We start from the raw sequence: 6,113 nt of genomic DNA, 5'->3' as shown, positions 1-6,113 counted from the left end.
GAGGAACCCAGCCCCATTGAAACAGTCCTTCAAGATAGCTTCATTGGGGGTGAGGACTTGCAGAAGGGAGAGATACAGCTCCATATAGAAGCACAAGTAACACAATCAGCACATTGATAGGATTACAGAGACCCCCAGAAATGTACCCCTAATAAATGAGCACTCTTCAAAGCGATGGGCAAATCTGGTAACAAGCTTATCTTCAGGCATGACAACGCTTCCCCATTCATTGGGGGTGAGGACTTGCAGAAGGGAGAGATACAGCTCCATATAGAAGCACAAGTAACACAAGCAGCACATTGACAGAATTACAGAGACCCCCAGAAACGTAACCCTAATAAATGAGCACACCCCAAAGTGACAGGCAAATCTGGTAACAAGTGGTTCTTGCACATATTTTCTGCTAACAGTTCCACAATGTGCTGGAGTCCACTTCAAACAGGCAGATGACACGAGGAGATGTTTGGATAATCACAATCTTGCTTTAAAGTATTGTGGCACATAAAAGTTTTGAAAGAAATCACTGAAGAATATGACAAAGAAAATACCCTACCAATTCTACAGTCTGCAGACTCATAAATATCAAAAGTCATTACCGCTGTTCATACTTTACAACCTGGGTGTCAAACATTCAGCCTGTGTATGCTCTGATCTGGCCTACAGAGGTGAGTCATCCAGCTCTTGGAGCTTCTCTCTGGCCAGATGATTCACCTCCAGATCTAGCTGTGATGTTTCTCGCTCTTAATTCTACTGTGGCAACTGGGTTAACACCACCCCTGCCCTTACCACTGCCAAATTTCCAGTTTTCCATCACTGTTCAGCATGAAAATCTGCAGCACACTAGTGAGTAGCAGTGGAGTTAACTTCTGCATGCTGGCCACACTGACACAGCAGCTCTAGCTGCCACAGGAGCCTGTATCTGGAGGTGGGTCATCCAGCCCACAAGAAGCCATGAGGGTCCAGATCTGGCCAACCAACTCATTTGAGTTGGACACTGCTGCTTTACATTTATACAATACATTTTACCCCAGATGTGTTATACACACAATGGGCTAAATTCTGCTTTCACTTATGGCTGTGCAAATACTTTTGCCTCTGTAGGTTTATTGAAGTTACTGAGCTTGTTCAAGTGCAGATTAATCCAAAATTAGACCCTATGCATACAGGAAATTGTTTACCCAGCAACAAAAGCATCTCTAGTGACTTTTCAGTTTAAAGAAAGGAAATAAGTTCCCCCAGGGACTTCTGATATAGATATGTCATTTTCTTCTTTGTCTCAATTTGCATAGACATCTGACACAAATTGCACTGGTCCACAATGGTCTCCGCCTATGGCCTTTCCCAAGTCTCACATTCCGTATGAGGTGACTTACTGACAATTTAATGAATCCAAGGAAAATGAACACAGGGTCTGGACCAGGATCTAATGATCTAAAGTCAATAGAAAACTGTTGGGTTTTGTATAGAGGGGTAAATTTGTCCAAGGCTGTGCTGTGTGAGTTATTGTTTTCTGGTCAACATGAGAACCCATGAAGTCAAGATTGTGTAATGTACAAAAAAAGGAGACCCTATGTTGTCTTCTGGCAAACTCACTTTAAACTGTCAAACAGCATCCTCAAAAGATAGGAAATTGCATACAGATCTAAAAGCAGTAACAGAGCATGAGGAGGTACAGATTAAACCATGACAGTGAGATGAGTAAAATTTGTCCTTATGTTGATGAGTTGCAATCCCAGGGGAACCCTTGAGCCTGAGAGTATACACTTAAAATTCCCAAGCAAGGTTAAAGTTGGTGTGCTCAGAAAAGTACATTTCCCTTTTAAAAGCTTGTCTCCAACCAGAAACGAGTAAGGACAATCCTGAAAAAGTGTGCGCGCTGTATGGGAAATTATCCATAATATAGTCTTTACAAAATATTGAGATGAATCACCTCTCCTTTAATAAGTTAGACCTATTAATTTGTTATGGGTATGCTAATATAAAGGAGGGAACAAAGGCAATCAATACAAGAATAAAGGTTATTGATATCCATTCTTTGGAAAGTAGGTCTAGACCAGGATGAGCAATTACTTCAGCTGGAAGGCCACTTAATGAGTTTTGGTGAACTATTGAGGGCCACAAGGGTAGCTCCTCTTGACAGGTGCCCGGCCCCTGGTTGCCATCTTGGGACCAGAAGTCCCACCCCTAATCCCTGACCTTTGCCACCAGAAGTCCCTTCCCTTGCCCCCAGAAGTACTCTTTCCTTTGCGGGGGGGGAGGAGGGTTTGCCATTTTGAAACCAGAAAAAGCAAATCATATGCTAAAAATCAAACATCTACTATAACATATTTTATTTCAACAAATATTTTGTCCTGATTTACAAGTGTTTGCATAGTATGTATAAAGGTGATTGCATAATAGCTCCAAAAAAAAGTCTTACTCTTGTATATTGTGGAGGGGTGGGTGTAGGGTGTGGCTGGAGAGGTGGGTGTGTATGTATGGTGGGGGGGTGTGGGTGGGTGGTGGAGTTTGTGGAGGGCTATGGTAGTGTCTGTGGGGGAGGGTGTGGGTGTGTGTGTGGGAGGTGTGTGGGCAGGGTGTGAAAGAGGTAGGATGACCACCCATCCCTAAATGGGTGGGACAGTCCTGAAATAGGAACATCAAGTCCTGGGCAGAATGACTCCAGGACAGCATTTGTCCTGGATTCCCCAGTATTGCACAGGGATCCAGGTTTTCTGTTCACCGTGGAAAACCATGGGAAACAGCTGGTGTCCCCACAGAGTTTCAGCCTGCGAGGTCTGCTTGGGGCTGGGGGAAGCAGGACATAGGAGGCGCCACATGCATGTGTGCGCACTCATATATGCACATGGACAGCAACACAGCCCGAAGCAGCGGTGGAGAGCAGCTGCTCCAGCTGCCTGCAGGTAAATCTGGGGAGGGGGAGGAGGGCAGACTGAAGTCCCCATGGTGAGGGAGGGAGTGGTGTGGGGTTGGTGGCTGGGGCTGAGGCTGGGGGCGCTGCACAGCCAGGGCAGTGCCTGGGGCCCAGGGCAAGAATGTGTGGCCACAGGACCTGACTGGGGAGCAGGATGGAGCCATGGGTGGCTTGTCTGGAGAAGCGGGAGCGGGGCCAGCTCCCTGCTGCTGCATGTACTCCTGGGGAGGGGAACATGGGGAGGAATGTGCCCCCACCCCAGATTTGTGCACAGAGAGGGGGAGGATGCAGGCTTAGGGCTCCCTGCCCTGATCCCCTCCCCCAGGAGCCCTGTGCCTGCTGTGATGCTATGGTGAGGCACCACTTGCCTACCTGGTGGCATAGAGTTGTGCCCACAGCTGCTGCCAGGTGGGCAGGAGGCACCTTGCCATGACCATGTGGCTGGTGCAGGGTTCCCAGGCAAGGGCAGCAGGGTGGGGAGCCCCAAGCCCACAGCGGGCATCATGTCATCCCCCTCCCCCCACAGGCTCCACTTAGCTCTCTTCTGGCTGTGCCACAACTGGGGTGGGGAGGAGGCGGGCATGTGTCCCATCTTCCAATTTGGAAAAGATGGTCTCCCTAGGGGGAGAATGTGGTTGTGGGAGTGCGGGGGGCTGAGCCGCCCCCCCTCCCCATGGTGCATAGCCTTTGCTGGTGGCAGCAACAGCAAGCAGCAGGCCCTTGGAGCCTACACAGGCAGAGCCCCCTGTCAATGTGTGGCTCCAGCCACTTTCAGGAGCTGCACATGGCAGCAAGGAGCGGGGCCAAGCTGTCCTGCCTCCATCATGTGGGGCTCCCCATGGCTCATGTGCAGCCCCTGAGACCTGGCCAAAGCCACGCACTGTGAGAGGGGAGCCCCATGCGATGGAGCCAGTGGCCTGGATCTGCTCCCTGCCACCACATGCAATTCCCAGGACTTCATCAGGAAGCAGAGAGTAGGGCTGAACCATCCTGGCTCCGTTGCGCAGGGCTCCCCATCACTTCCGGCGGAGTCCTGGGAGCTGCACATGGCATCAGTGGTGAAGGCTGCTGGCTGCATCGCATGGGACTCCCCACAATTGGTGTGCGAGTCCTGGGAGCCCTGCGTGATGAAACTGGGCCAACCCACACTCTGTATTCCCACTGCCCCACTGGGCTTGGGCCCTGGGCTCCGTGCTTCAACCCAGCTGCAGCTTCTCTCCACCCCTCGGCACTTTCCTTCCTGCTGCCACGAGTGATGCAGTAGGGACACGAGGAGCTGGGGGAGCCGACCAGCAGTAGCCGCAGCCCCACCTGGGAGCTGTGTGCTGGCCAGGGCTGGGGCCAGGGCCTCCCCCACCTGAGGCTGGGAGCATAGCACATTGCCCTGGCAGGAGTGGTCGGGGCTTGGGTCCCATGCGATTGCAGCAGAGGCAGCTGCGGGCCAGGTATGATGCAACTAATTGGTGGGCACCCGCCCACAGGCTGTATGAAATCACCTGATCCAGCTTGCAGGCCCTATTTTGCCCTCCCTTGGTGTAGACCAGGGAGTCTGAAGTTCTTCAGAACTTCAGTACTGTCCTTCCAGTTCATTCAAAGGGAGAATCCTTTTTCACCTTGAAACCAACCCTTCCTTACATTAAGACCTAGGAAGATCATCTGGATTTTTAGTCCCCATTTTGCCATCAACTTGCTGTGTAACTCTGGACAAGTCAATTAATATAAATGTTAAAAAACACACTTGGGGCTGTTTGTTTACTCTTTTTCTGTTTGCTTCAGCTGTGACTGTGAAAGGATTCATTCATTAATACCATGTTATATGTAAAAACACAGCAAAGCAGGCAAAAACACTCAGAAAGATGTCTTGCTCATCCTGTTGCCATTAGAATGAGGTCTCTCTCACAGATTCAGGCGACTGGCGATTAGTAACCAGCTGCAGATGCTACCAGCAGCTGCGAGAGCGGCCAGAGACAATCGGCAACCACTGCAGACACTGCCAGTGTGGGGGGGAGTGGTGACCGCCCACAGACACCGCCAGCAGCAGTGAAGGTGGCCAATCTTAGGGGGTGCACCACCAATTTCCGGGGGTGCATGTGCACCTGCATGCACCCCCTACATGCCACCAGTGAAAGGAGGAGGCACGAATGCACTGCTGCACCCCGCTCTGGATCCACCCTTGGCCCCAGGCCTCCCTGCACACAGACAGCAACAGCATTGCCAGGTCTCAAATATGAAATTATCATAGCAGAAGCTCAATATGATTGTATTTGCTGAAAAACTATGACTTTATATTGCTCACTGTAAGTCGCCAGTGAGTGAGAACTGGGTCACCAGAGTTGAAGCATTTCTTTATTTCAAGGCAAGCCATCATGAGAAAGTGCTGACAACAAACCCAGACGTCAGTTAAGCCTCCCTGACAGTGGCTTGGGTTTTGTATCTGCTGCATCAATTAAGTGCCTCGAAAATTATCGTATGTTTTGAGGACAAGGTTCTTTGGGTAAATCTGGTATCTTTTATTAGACCAACTCAAATAGTTAGAAAAATTCTTCTTTGCAAGAATTTTGAACACTTTTATTACATGTGCTTTTTAATTACTTATGACATTTTTAAGTTTTACTGTTTTATTACATTTTTCAAGTACATATAATTATTACTTTATTACTGCAGTTTGAACACCTTTTATTATTGCTGGCACATAGCACAAGGGTTGAAATGACTACGACAGTCATCGTACATCTAGCACCCCTGGACTGGCTGTGCAGAGCCCCTCCCTGCCATACTGGCTCGCAAGCACTCAGGGAGCGCGGGCGGGCACGTAACACACGATCTTCATTCTCATGAACGAGGGGAGAGGGCGGAGTAACGTCTCGCGTTGCTCACGCTGAGGCTTTGAGCCCGACATTTCGAGGCCGCCCGCCTTCCCGCCAATACTGGCGCAAGGGACGTCAGCGACCCACAGAATCAACCGAAGCAGGAGAGGGCGGGGTGACGTCAGTGCTCCGGATGCGGAAGTTAAACATGCTTTCGCCGGAACAAGGCCGGCACTGCAGCGCCTGCTCAGCGATGGGTGCCCAATAGCGCCGGGGCAGAGGTGGGGGAAGAGGAGGTGCCGCCCCGTCCCGGAGCTGCTGCAGCGCAGGGCGAAAGCAGCGATGGAGCGCGGCGCGGTAACCGGGCGCGCTCTCCTGCCCCCCTGCCTCCG

Source organism: Alligator sinensis, unplaced genomic scaffold (genome assembly GCF_000455745.1).
Source record: "Alligator sinensis unplaced genomic scaffold, ASM45574v1 scaffold928_1, whole genome shotgun sequence".
Classification (NCBI taxonomy): Eukaryota; Metazoa; Chordata; order Crocodylia; family Alligatoridae; genus Alligator; species Alligator sinensis.
Note: the sequence above shows the minus strand (reverse complement) of the source record.